A 13,562-nucleotide genomic window follows, 5' to 3' on the forward strand; every position below is an offset into this window, starting at 1 on the left:
TCAGCTCCTCTCCTAAGTCCTTCAGATACAGTTACTGCCAGATCTCCAACATCCTGCTACATGCTTGCTCTTTATAGAAGCCATCATCCTGGCACAGCAGAGAGCAGATGGCTGTAATGACGTGGCTGAGAGAAGCTGTCAGCTCCCAGCTTCCTGCCTCACATGATTTTAAGCCTACCACCTGGGGATCACAAGCAATTCTACATGCATGTAGAAGGCTATTGTCAATACCATGCTCCATGACTGCCATAAGCCAGCTTGTATGGAACAAGCATTGTGTAGTGCCTAAAGGTTACACCACATTCTGGCCTTGGCACTATTATGAGGAGGAGCCAGGAGTCGAGGCAATAATTTTCACCTTGCTTGACCAGAGTTTAATTCGGACTCATTGAAATTATCTCAACCTAGTCTCAATGGAAACCACAACATCTGCTAGAGTGCTCAAGGGACGGGCGAGAAATCAGACCAGAGTGTATTGAGGGAAGCCTAAATAGCCCCTGGACTCTGCCTGACTCCAGTCAGCACAAACGCTTTTCTGTGTCCTAGCATGTATTCTGTTCACCACAAGGGAAATAGCCACAGGTTATCCAAACCATTGAGGGGTGCTCTGATCCAGGGACTGACAAAGACCCCTGCACATATAAGGCAAACATAAGACACTGGCAGCGAAGCTATGGTCTGACAGGGACTGAAGGGCTTAGAGGTAACTGAGACTAACCCCTGAAAGGGAGACGCACTCTTGGGCACTCGCAGCTTCCAGGCTGGTTTAAGCTGCTCTCAGAAGCTCAGAGGAAAGGCTACCTACTCTTGCTTGTGTCACTGCTTAAAAAGGCTGGAACCCAGAAGGCTCAGGATGCATCTGTTGCTACCATTTCACTATTAACGCCTAGGCCATTGGTTCCTGTTAGGGAAGCCAGCGCATAAAGGGAAACCAAATTGGAGGAAGTAGCTGGGAAGAACCAAGGAAGCTAGGTAGCCCCTACATATAAGGTATAGAACAGGCAAGGAAGGTGCACTTAGCCAGCTAACGGTTGTCACTGTAGGAGAGCACCACCCAAAAGTGAGAAACAGACATGAGTGGGGATAGACACAAACCGCGGGCCTGGCAATAGGCAGCGTATCCATGTGGCCCTGGCTTCATCTGAGGGAAGAGACTGCTGAGATGAGAAGCTGGGGCTGGAGCATCTGGTCTCACCGCTGGCAGAGAGCAACCATCCAGAAATAGGAAGCAGCTCTGCAATCAGTAGGTCAGGTTTAAACATGCTAAGAAGGAAGTTGGATACATGTCTCATTCAAATGTGTCCTCCAAGCCCCCAATGGCTGACAACGAGGAGGTTGTGCCCACATGGGTGGGTGGCAAAGCTGAGAGCAGGAATTATTCTGCAGAGGCTTTGTTATCGGAGCACAACAGCTGCCCTCTTGGCCTACACACCAGGAATTGAACCAGGGAGCTTCAGAGCTAAAAGCACAAACTAACCAGGCAAGCTGCTCTAGTGAGGGCCATAACAAACCCATAGGTTTGGGGGTTTGTAACACACTCACTAGTGGATTACAGTAGCACTAATACAAAGAGCTGTGGGTGCCCAGGAAACTAAAACTCTTCTCTAGAATTTGCTCATAATATCTTTGATTGAGTCCCTGGAAAAGCCAGTCTCTCACAGGCACCCAAGAGACGTGTCCTGGGGAGAGAGCACATACAGCAGGCTCTGAACTGCTCCCACATCCATAAAGAGGAATGAAAGTACAGCCAGTCAGAAGACAGCAGCTTTAACTTCCTGGCACTCATATAATCTTCCTAGCTCATGTTACGTTCATGTGTCCTTGGCTCGTCTTTGTACAGTTGAAAAAACACAGTAATGGGACCCAGTTAATTGAGGCAGCAGCATTAGCAGGGCAAAAAGCAGGGAAACAATTATTTCCCATTACATTTAATTGGTGACCTGTGGCTTTAACGGGACAATCCTACTTGCGCAATCTGTTTTACTGAGATGCTTTTCAGCTTTGATAGGCCTGTCAATCACAATTGGAGGGGTTACATTGCCCATGAAATGCTACAAATTGCTCATGGGCTGCTTTACAAGATGGCCACCAGGAGCAATGAGCTCTCCCTTGCTGAGCATGTTAAAGTGCATGTTTGCTGCTCCCTAGACATCTGCTATTATTACTTAATCCACTGCTGCTAATTATGTTGAGTTCTCAAAAAGATGAACTACTCAAATTAGCCACAATAAAGAAAGATATTAGCAGCGATGACTGAATGCTAATCCAAACCTGGACTGGAAACATGATGGGTAATGAAAGCAAGGGAAGTCTGTTGTTAATTATTATTTATCCACTTCAGTACTGCTGATTTATATCACATCTTGTCCTGTGTTTGTTCAGCACCTAGTACCATTACGACCTCGTTCATGTTTGCGGCTCCTACTGGGACACCACAATATAGACAACAAATAACAAAAATGTGGTTTTGGCAGCAAACACAGTCATCTGGTCTGATGCTGAAGCAAAGAGCAGAGTTGGCTTCCCAACGTTGCTGTAAAAGATGTGAACTCACCGATAGCTGGCTGTCATTAGGGAAATTGTAAGGGTAGTTCTAAGAGAGCAGAGTCTTACAGTTTAGACAGGAGTAGAGACGCAGATCCAAAGGTATTTAGGCACCAAAACCCCAGACAGACAGCTAGGTGTGCAGACTCTGGGTGGGGCTGGGGATGAGGGGTTTGGGAGGGGGCTCTAGGCTGGGACCAAGGGGTTTGGAGGGCAGGAGAAGAATCATGGCTGGGGCAGAGGGTTGGTGCCTGGGAGGAGGCCAGGAGTGCAGGCTCCGGGCGGTGCTTACCTCAAGCAGCTTCCAGAAGCAGGGGCATGTTCCCCCTCCGGCTCTGCGCACTGCCCTGTCCGCAGGCGTCTCCCCCAGAAGCAGGGGCATGTTCCCCCTCCGGCTCTGCGCACTACCCTGTCTGCAGGCGTTGCCCCCGCAACTCCCATTGGCTGTGGTTCCCAGCCAGTGGGAGCTGCGGAGGTAGCGCTTGGGGCAGGGGGAGCGTGTGGAGCCCCCTGGCTGCCCCTACATGTAAAAGCCAGAGTGGGGACATGCTGGCTCCTTCCCGGGAGCCATGTGGTGTGGAGGCTAGCAGGGAGCCTGCCTGTCCCTCTGCGTGGTGCCATCAACCAGACAGTCAATGGCTGACTGGAGCTGCCAAGATCCCTTTTTTACTGGTGTTCTGGTTGAAAACCAGACACCTGGTCACTCTAGCTGAACCTTGTAGGCACCCTCACTCACTCAGTACGTAAGTTTTCAGATAAAAGCTCACTCAGTGACTGTAGGCCCCAGTATTAATTAACAGAATAGTTAATTGAACAGGACTGAACCCAGATCTCCCACTTCCCAGATGGGTGCCCCAACCCTTGGACTGCAGAGTCATATTTTCCTCACTTCCCTTCAATGAGAACTTTAAATTATTTATCAACAGTCATTGGGCCAGAATGTGAGAATGACTATAGACCAGTGGTTGGGGCACCCATGTAAGAGACTCAGGGTCCTATCCCCCTGCACCAGTCACTTGCTCATGATTTAACCTGCAGGAAAGATTGAGGGACCCCTCACAGAATATCTCACAGCTCAGTGGTTGGAGCACTCAGATAGGCTTTGAATAGGGGTTGCTTTTCCTCCCACTCTAGCAGGGAGGGGAGACTTGAACCCAGGTCTCCCATGCACCAGCAGGGTGCTCTAACCACTGGGGTAAGAGTTATAAGATGAGCAGTAGGGGGTGACACCACTACCTTCTCCTCCCACCATTGTGTGTGGTGCGAGGCAGGCGCCTAACCCATTCCCACAAGGAATGGGTGAAGTGCCTAAGAGGGCTCCACAAGGGGGAGGACAAGCCCCCTCTCCCCAACAGAGTAAAATTCTGTCCCACAGCTGGTAGTGCTGCTGCTGCGGCTTCAGAGGCAATGTGGTGTCAAGCTGGCAGGTCTCCTCCCCCGCCCATATGAGAATGGCAGCAGGAGGGGAGCTCTCTGCCCATGGGGTGAGGGAGGGAGGCCAAGGAGCTGGCTCTGGGGTTCCGGGAGGGGAAGGAGGCCTGGGGAAAGGCATTGCCACTGCCAGACCTTTAGTACTGTGCAGCCGGGGGTGAGCACACACGCCCCCCCCCAGCACCTGAACTCCATCACCATCTTTTAGAAACACTAGCGGGGCCCCGGGGTGGGCTGGGGCCATGCTGGCTCAGGCCCAGGCATCTGGCTGGAGCAAAGGCCCAGCCTGGCCACCACAGGGCATTAGCGCAGCATGGGGGGGGGAGGATGATACAGAAAAGTACTAACCCCACCTAGCAATTCAACTGCGTGGCTCAGGATCAAATCTGCCCAGCCCTAGCCCCTGCCCCTACCCCTACCTGACTCCAGCCACTCAACCCTTCCCCTCTTAGTGTGTCTACCTCAATCTCCTCTTCCTAAACCCTTCAATCCCACTCCACCCACCCAGATCCCCAGCCCCTAAACTCCACCTCCCATGCTCCCCACAGCCTCCATGTCAGTGGTGCTCCATAATAGAATGCCTAAGTCCCTTTGCAGATCCAATCCAGAGTGATCTGTTGCCAGTGTGTGCTGCCATACTGTATTACTGCTGTTTACACAAGGATATTTTTAATAAGACAGACTTTTCAAATTATGGTTACCCAGACAAAGGATATATGCTTCAATAGGACTCCAATTCTTTACTGCTCGGAACAGATAGAGAAAAGCCTGTACACCATCAGCCAGGAAGGATTCATTTGAAACAGACAACTTTTAGAAGCTGATAGAAATGCTAGAATGCCTTCGGGATATGACTGGCCAGTGAGACCACATGTGCGGCAGTCAGCACATCCCTCAGCCCGCACCGCTTCCCGCAGCCCCCATTGGCCTGGAACTGCAAACCACGGAGAGTGGGAGCCGTGATTGGCCAAACCTGTGGATGCTGCAAGTAAACAAACTTTCCCAGCCCGCCAACGGTTTTCCATGACAAGCCATGTGCCAAAGGCTGCCGATCCCTGGAATAGTCTGTAGCTGCCACCAAACATAATTCCTAAATAGTGCTGCAAAATCTCTCACTCTGCCCTGTGTCCCTTAGGTAACGTAACAACAGCTTCCTAATCCTACCCCATTTCCCCAATATTTTTACTAAACAACATATTGTAACTTGTTATACCTTACAATGTTTGAACTCCACACAAAGCTTTTCCCCTTTCTTTATCAAAGCCCTTACATAACCATACAAAGTGATGAGTTGTTTCTTCCACCTTAGCAAGCATATATAGTCCATCTTTGTGCCTATTTAATCAAAAGACTTTCATTTATGCCACAACAGACAATTAATACCCTAAACAAAACCACTTCATTTTTCCTATCCAAGCCCTGAAGTATGTCATTATCCTTAACTCTAGCAGCCCCTTTCTGGAACAACCTTCCTAGCTCTATAATCACCAGCCAGCCCCACCCCAGCTGGGCTTCAGTATCAATTAAGCCTGCCTTTCACTGTCTATCAGGTGCTGCCAGGTTTGTTAATTGGCTTCTCACTCCCACATTAACCCCTTCACAGTCTGTGTGGGGTACCGCAGCAAAGCTAAGGACTCATCAGCACGGCACCTCCTCTGGTAATCCTGGGAATTAGCTCAACTCCAGCTCCAGAGCACCCTCTGCTGGCCAATGTCTTGCCTGCCTTAGGCCCCGTGTCCCTCCAGACCTCAGTGCCCCTTTCCTCATGGTTCTGCTGCCAGCAGTACCCCTTACTCTGGGTTTCTCCTGCCAGGGGAACCCCCAACCCTCTATACGCACCTTGCCTCAGTGACTACTGCCAGTCATCATCTAGCCCCCATTCACTGGGGCAGACTGTAGTCTGTAATGGCCACTCACCATTGGCAAGGAGGTTGGACCAGCTGCCTCTGCCTAACCCTGGGCTGCACCACCCAGCCCCAGTACCCTCATAGGCCTTTATCAAGGCCTCAGCCTGGGGAGTTGCTAGGCTGGAGCTCCCCAGCTCCTCTTTCCTTTCCCCAGCACTGCTCTGTCCAGGTACCCTATTCCCAGGCAACTAGGTCCTTCTCTCTCCACCACTAGAGAGAGACTGACCCAGCTCCTCCCTGAGCCCTTATAACAGGGCCAGATATGATCTGACTGGGGCAATCAGCCTAGCCTTTCTCAACCCGAGCGGGGTAACTGCACCACGACAAGTACACTCCCCGTCACAGCTGTCAAAACAGCATAAAGCAGCTGGAACTTACTAGTTCACCTGGCGCATATACTCTATAGCATTTAGCTAAAATCTATCTGTACTTCATTCAGTATGGGCCTGACGCTCCTCTCACTTAGATGGTTTTATACTGGTGTAACTGCACAGGCTTCAATGGAGTTAGCCTTTATCTACCCCAGTTTGAGAGGAGAATCAGGCCCAGTGTGTGAGAGATGAACCCCACATCACTTTTAGCTTTTTTCTCTAGTACTGTTGTAGCAGAATGAGTGGAACTGGAGAAAGCTGGTCAGTTTTCAGGGGGGACCTTTTTTGGTGTGACATCAGGGGTTCAGGAATGGAAGCCAGGGTGCAGCTGCTACATCATAAACCTTAGAGTCTCAGCATGTAATGCTGGCCTCTCAGCATGCTTAGCAAAGATCTCTTCCCCACAAAGCAGGCTGCCACATTGCTCTATGCTAGTGAAACAGCCATACCCTTTACTTTGTGAATCTGTCATGCATGCTAAAAGGCCAGTGAGCCACATGTCTTATTTCTCAGGTAGGGAAGCAGTTCGCCAGACATGCAGCAGCTGGGAAACTGAAACTGCTTGCTGATCCTGTGTCTGGGCCTGACTAGCACATGCTGAGAAAAGAGAAGAAGGAGACACCTCCCCTTGGTTGCTCACTGCAGGCTAGTTGAGAGGGAAGTCCATTTTGCTTCTGACCCCAAGGAGTGCTGCCAACCATGCTGAGGGAGTCCTCCAAAGACCACAATGACAGAGGGCATTGGGCAGGAAGAGAAGCCAGCCTTCCTCTCCCAAAGAGTTATTAGCCGCAAGCCAGAACCAGAAGGGAGAGAAGAGAGCCAGACGGCCTAGGCCTGGCGCAAGAGGAGGGAAGGTTGCTCCAGAACTCCACTGTCCAAGCAGAGAGGTCTGCTGGCAGCCTTCTCCATTAGGCCTCCCTTTTGTGGGAAGCCAAGGGAAGGGAAGGGTTTAAGCAACCTAAGGGCCTGCTCCAGTCCAGAGAGTGATCTGCCTGCCTTGGGTGGGACATCACTATTGTGAGTACTGTCTGCTACATGTAGGTAGCTAGAAAAGGGCTCAGGGTGCATTAAGACCCCGCTGGTGTGTGCATAGACAGAGGAAGTCTCACTCAAAGGGTGTGTCAGCACTAGACCTTACACAAGCAGGTAAGGCCTGTAACACTCCTTGATGATTCAGTGTAAACCTACCTTTCTTCAGTCATCCCCACAGAGCTCCACTGTGGCCTGGACCACCGAAACTCTGGGGCTGCACCCCTTACTCTTCTCTGCTGCTCCTGGGATTCTGAGTGCACTGAATTCAGGGTGAAAGTAACACAGAGGACTTACTGGTACCGGGGCCAGCTCCGGCCCCCGGAAGGGGCGGGCCTCAGGAAGGGGGCAGGGCTGGGGGTCAGTGTCCCCCAGCCAGCCCATCCGTGCTGCCTGGCCTGTGCCGCCTGGGGCTACAGTGGTGATTTAAAGGGCCTGGGGCACTAGCTGCTGCTGCGGTAGCGGCAGTGGTGGCCGGAGCCCTGGTCCCTTTTAAATCGCTGGCCCCAGGACAGCCACTCCTTTTGCCCCCTCTATCTCCCCGTCAACTGCATATGGGCCGGTACCAGTGGCCACTTTTTACTGGTATGCCGTAATGGCTTATTTTCACCCCGACTGCATTGCAACATCATTTCATTCCTGGTTCCTGTCTATACTTCTGTTAAGTTTGCCCTTTTCTTTACCTTAATAATGTGTTTTTCCTTCTTAAACTTCTTGGTCCTTGATTTTTCTGCAGTATAGAAATGGTTAATGTAACGGGGGGCTGTGCATTCATTCATTCAGCCCCCCGTGGGTGGAGGCACCACATGTTCAGAAGACCAGCAACAAAAGGCTGAAACCTGCCATTGACCCGCAGAGCACCAAGCACGAGGTTCATTCATCCAAAGCTTTTGAGTCACTTTGCAGGGAGGATCAAAAGGACTTTGCCAATTTTACTGCTGGGGTGGTACAGAAGGAAGCTAGCAGGGATGGCACGTGTTAAGAACAAACTGGAATCTGCGTAGGCATCCTAATTACAGTGCTGACATCTCTGGTGATTTTACCAGGAATCTTGCAAGATTTGGTGCTGCTGGAATCCAGTTATTACCTGAGACTGTCAGCTTTTACAGTATTTTTAAAAAAATGTCTAACCATCCTGCTTGAAGAGAATCTTAAACCATTCTACATGCCCCAACGGCAGAATGAAAATAAAAAGAACCCAGCATTTCTTATTTGTTAAACCTCATTGTTTGTAAGCCAATCTCATGATTTTTCGATGCTTGGACTAGCAACACTGCAGAGGCTTCAACTGTCTTTAAACATCTTGTGACTCATCCAAATCAGATTCTTTGACTTAACTTTCCATACTTAGGTTGTGGCTTCCCCTCCATCGAAGTGGGAAATGATGTGTAAAGACTGGTTGCATTAGGCAGCAGAGAGGAACATTTCAGATGATGAAAATAATGCTGAGCTGCAAAAAATGAACACTGATTTAATGTTGGTTGTTCATTCCAGGTGAACATTAATAAAGGAAATGGCATTTCATGACCATCTGTCCCACACACAGAGGATTCTGCTGGCCATCTTCTGCTTCCCTCTGCTGCCCTTCTACCTCTGTGCTCTCTGTGAGTAGCAGATCCATTTGACCATACACGCCTTCTGTATTTCACCCTTCTCTATGGGCAATCACTGCCTGAATGCTAATAAAGAGCTCTAAAAAAGGGGGTGGTAATTTTATTAATGCTGTGACTAGGTGGGAAGAGGTTGCTCAGAGATGAGACCCATCTTGAGGTAAATTGGGCCAAACAAGTGAAATATGCATCTTTAAAGATAGAACCTGTCACTCACACATTTGTGTCTTGGCAAACTGAGAGCTCTAAAAACAACCAGTGACACTGGAAGTCTCCTCAACCCCCAGTCAGCCAATGGATATTTTTGAATATGGGTAAAGGAAATTCATGGTAAGAATAACAGCATATCTGTGGATTTGTGACAGCTATGATATCCCTATAGGCTATGCAAGGAGTCATGAGAAACAAGAGGAAGGAAACCCCGCTGAACTTGGTAAGTGAACACCAGGACCTCCTTCTGCTGTAGATTAGGCAATGTGAACACACAAAAATGGAATCTCACCTAAAGCATTATGGGGAGGTTTGGGGTGGAGGAAACTACTTTCACCTTCTGCCTCTTGACTTTCTGGGGCTCTTGAAAAAAACTGACCCATCTTGAGTGGAAATGACAAACTCAGAATGAAAGGAACAGCTGTTACTACTCTGAATGGAGCGATAAAAAAATAACAAATGCTATGCTCCCAGGCTTGGTAGCCTCGGGCACCTGATAAATAGCACTAAATATAGCTGGCATGGAAAACTTCAAAAAAACCCATTTGATTCAGCAGCAGTTTCAGGGTTTGCCAAAATGTTGACAATGTAGCAATATAAACGTTATATAATTATTGTCCTGTATTTCTGAATGTTATGTCCCCTCCTCTTCCCTTTTACGTATCCTGGTAAAAATAAATACTGATTAAATTGCAATACAAACAGAGCTGCTTCTGAAACATAACGCCCAATCCTACTCGCACTGACGTCAAAAGCAAAACTCCCATTGGCTTGAGTGATGTGGGAGTCAACCAAGTTTTCTCTTGCCTTGAAAAACATAATTATGTTTGCAAAAAGAAAAGGAGTACTTGTGGCACCTTAGAGACTAACCAATTTATTTGAGCATAAGCTTTCGTGAGCTACAGCTCACTTCATCGGATGCATCCTTTTCTTTTTGCGAATACAGACTAACACGGCTGCTACTCTGATAACTATGTTTGGTTGGATTAGCACAATGGTGGGTAACCTGCAGCATGTGGCTTGACAGGGTAATCTGCTGGTGGGCTGCTGGCGTTCCTGGCCAATGGGTGCTGCGGGAAGCAGTGGCCAGCATGTTCCTGCAGCCTGTGCCGCTTCCCACAGCTCCCATTGGCTGGGAACAGTGAACCATGGCCACTGGGAGCTGCGGGCAGCCGTGCCTGCAGAAGGTCAATGTAAATAAACTGTCTTGCAGCCTGCCAGCAGATTACCCTGTCGGGCCGTGTGGGGGGCCGCAGGTTGCCCACCACCACTTAGCAGGTGCAAAGTGCTGCTGAGCAGGGAAGGAGTTAAAATAGGTGTGTTTAAGCATGACAAGCCAGTCTATTATAATCAGTGTGATCTCTAGTCATCAGCAATGCCCAAGAAAACCAAGTTGAGGGCCTTGTGTGAGAGTTGCGCGCTAAGGTGGGACTGGAAAAGAATCACTCTGTCCCAGGGAGAGGATCAGGGATGGAAAGCAAAGCAGAAAAAAACATTCTTTGGATAACAATCCAAACACTGTTCTTTTTCCCTGGTGCTCAGGAGCTCGCAGGAACAGAGCCCAATCACATTTCCAGTAGGCGATGCTGACTGTTTCAATGACACAGCATACTCTGCCACAGAGATGAGAGGGGCGAATGGAAATTCTCCAGCTGAGAACAATGATGGTGAAAATAGAGAAGTGACAATTAATTACTTGGACTGCTCACGACATGTCCTGAGGGCTCGCTAACCTTTCCTGGGTTGCTTTAAGCCTTTATGCCCAGCCCAGAACTCATCCTCATATTCTGGCATTGAATACACTTCCCCGTCCTATCAGAACCACATCTTTCTCATGCAGACGTGCAGTGTTATACCAGTCAGCACTCGGGGGCTTAAAACCATGAGGCCGAGACAGCAGAAGGCAGAGTGTAATGTGACAGTGATCATCTGCTTTAGGAGTGACATCAATAACAGTTGCTCATGTTTCCAACAGCTCACGTGGAGGCGGGAAAGACAGTTGAAACACAGAAAAATTCCACCTTCACAGGTGAGACTTTTGTATCCTGAATCGGAGACTCTCTCATGCATTTTACTGTCCTGGGTCCCCAGGCCCCTGAGCAGAGGGGTATATTTCTGCATTGTAGAAGTATTGTTCACTGTGATGCAACAGTATCCTGCTGGGTCTGTGAGAAGTTGGAGATGCCCACCTGTCATCCCCATGGCAACCCAGGGATGCACATTCCAGGCAAGCTCTGGATGGAATTTAACAGTTTGCTGAGTTCATTCTAGAGATGGAAGTCTATGTGGCTGCACATTAATTGGCTGTTCAGAGCTGAAATCTGAATCAAGATGTCTGATTACTCTGATTCACGGGCTGTAAATCTGTAGGTGGAATTAGCACCAAAAGAGTGAGTGGTTGCTCTGACACGTTGGCTGCTGAACCAGCTGACTGGGTGTTCCAATGTGGTAACAACATGTCTGAGAATGTGCACAGGTTTGGTTGGAGCAAAATGCTTCAGAGTTTTGGACTAAGCCCATGAACCATGACAAACACCACTGATGTAGGAAGAGTTAGATACACCATGTTTGGCAGGTGGGGATTGTTTGGTTATCTGTTGGTATTTCGAGTACACCAGCAGTGTTCCACATGAGGGAAGCGAAGATGTTGGAAGGAATTGATGATGCTACAGGTTCTGATGATGATGTTCTGGTCTGAAGTGAAACCTGAGAGTATCATGCTATTAGTCTATGAGAGGATCTGACTGGCACTAGAAAAGAATTTTAAATGTAATAAGGAAAAATGCTGTCAAGGCTAATTCCCCACTCTGGCACTTTGAGTGCAGAAGGTGGGGGCCTGCAAGGATTCTAAAAATTAATACCAGCCACTCCAGGCTTGCATTAAACTCCCAAAGTTACAGCTTTTCTCTGACCTTGGATTGGTAGATGCTGCCACCACTCAAGTGCAGAACCCCTTTGAGAGCCCAGGAAGGCGCAATTGAGAATTCCTTCCTGTGCGGTACCCTCAAGCCCTTTCACCCGCCTCCGGGGAAGAGCTGAGAAAGAAAAAAAAAAGGAAATCAGCTGTTGCCACCAGCTAATTAAACAACATGTGCACAAACCTCTTAGGACACAAAACTCCAATTCTGTTCTTAAAGAAGGTAAATTTTATTAATAAAAAAAAGAAAGAAAATACATCTGGAAACTTAGGATATTGCTAGATTTTAAAAGAGCAACTACAAGGATTAAGCACCAAGAATAGCTTTCTTGAGGTTCAGCTTAAAGGTTACAAGCAAAACAAAAGCACCTGGGTTAGCACAGATGAATCCACAAGCCATAACGAAATAAAAGGGATAAACCTAATTGCGTCTTCCTAGACATTTCCTGATCTACTTACATGTCTGGGGTTTTAAATGAGTAGTTTCTAGGTATGATACTGATGATTTTTTCATGCCTGGCCCAAGCTTCTTACAGCATAGCTGCTGCCCTGTCTGCCTCTCCTCGGGAGAATAACAACAGGCAGACAAAAGGGAAGTCTTATTTCAATTTTAAAAAGTTCTAGTCGTCCCATTGGCTCTTTTGGCCAGGTGCCCACTCCCTTCCTTTTACCTATGCACAGCAATGAGACTTTTTAACCCTTTACAGGTAGAGCAATTAGAAAACAGCTACTAAGAGAGATTTTATAGCCACTGGCTGGCTGGGTGTCCATAAAAGGGAGCTACCCACCTCCCTTCATTTACCACAAATGCCATTTAGCAAAATTAAAAGGCTCAGATGCTTGGGGCAGGATTGTGCCTTTAGGTCTTGGCCTGCAGTGGGACAGTACAGAGCCGGACTACCCATAAGAAGAGCTCAGGGAGAGATTCCCCTTCAGGAGGCTCTTATTTCCCCAGCTCCCTGGACCAACAGGACTTCAAGGGCTGTGCTTTGGGATGATGCGGCCTGTTTCCTCCTTCTCACCCTGTGTGCCCTTCCAGCCACAGGGGTCTGTGTGTGTGTGGAGGCAGGCAGTAAATACCGTGCTGCCGTTCTGCCTCTCATGGATAAATATCCCTTTCTGCTCCCTTTGGAATAAATACCATCCCACCTTTCTGCCCCCTTGGGTGATGTGTGAGCCAACAACATTTTCTCTTGCCTTGAAAAACATAACTGTGTTTGGTTGGTGTCAAGGTTCCTCCCCCACTCTGAACTCTAGGGTACAGATGTGGGGACCTGCATGAAAAACCTCCTAAGCTTATCTTTACCAGCTTAGGTCAAAACTTCCCCAAGGTACAAAATATTCCACCCATCGTCCTTGGATTGGCCGCTACCACCACCAAACTAATACTGGTTACTGGGGAAGAGCTGTTTGGACGCGTCTTTCTCCCCAAAATACTTCCCAAAACCTTGCGCCCCACTTCCTGGACAAGGTTTGGTAAAAAGCCTCACCAATTTGCCTAGGTAACTACAGACCCAGACCCTTGGCTCTTAAGAACAATGAA

The sequence above is a fragment of the Eretmochelys imbricata genome, chromosome 9 (genome assembly GCF_965152235.1).
Source record: "Eretmochelys imbricata isolate rEreImb1 chromosome 9, rEreImb1.hap1, whole genome shotgun sequence".
Lineage (NCBI taxonomy): Eukaryota > Metazoa > Chordata > Testudines > Cheloniidae > Eretmochelys > Eretmochelys imbricata.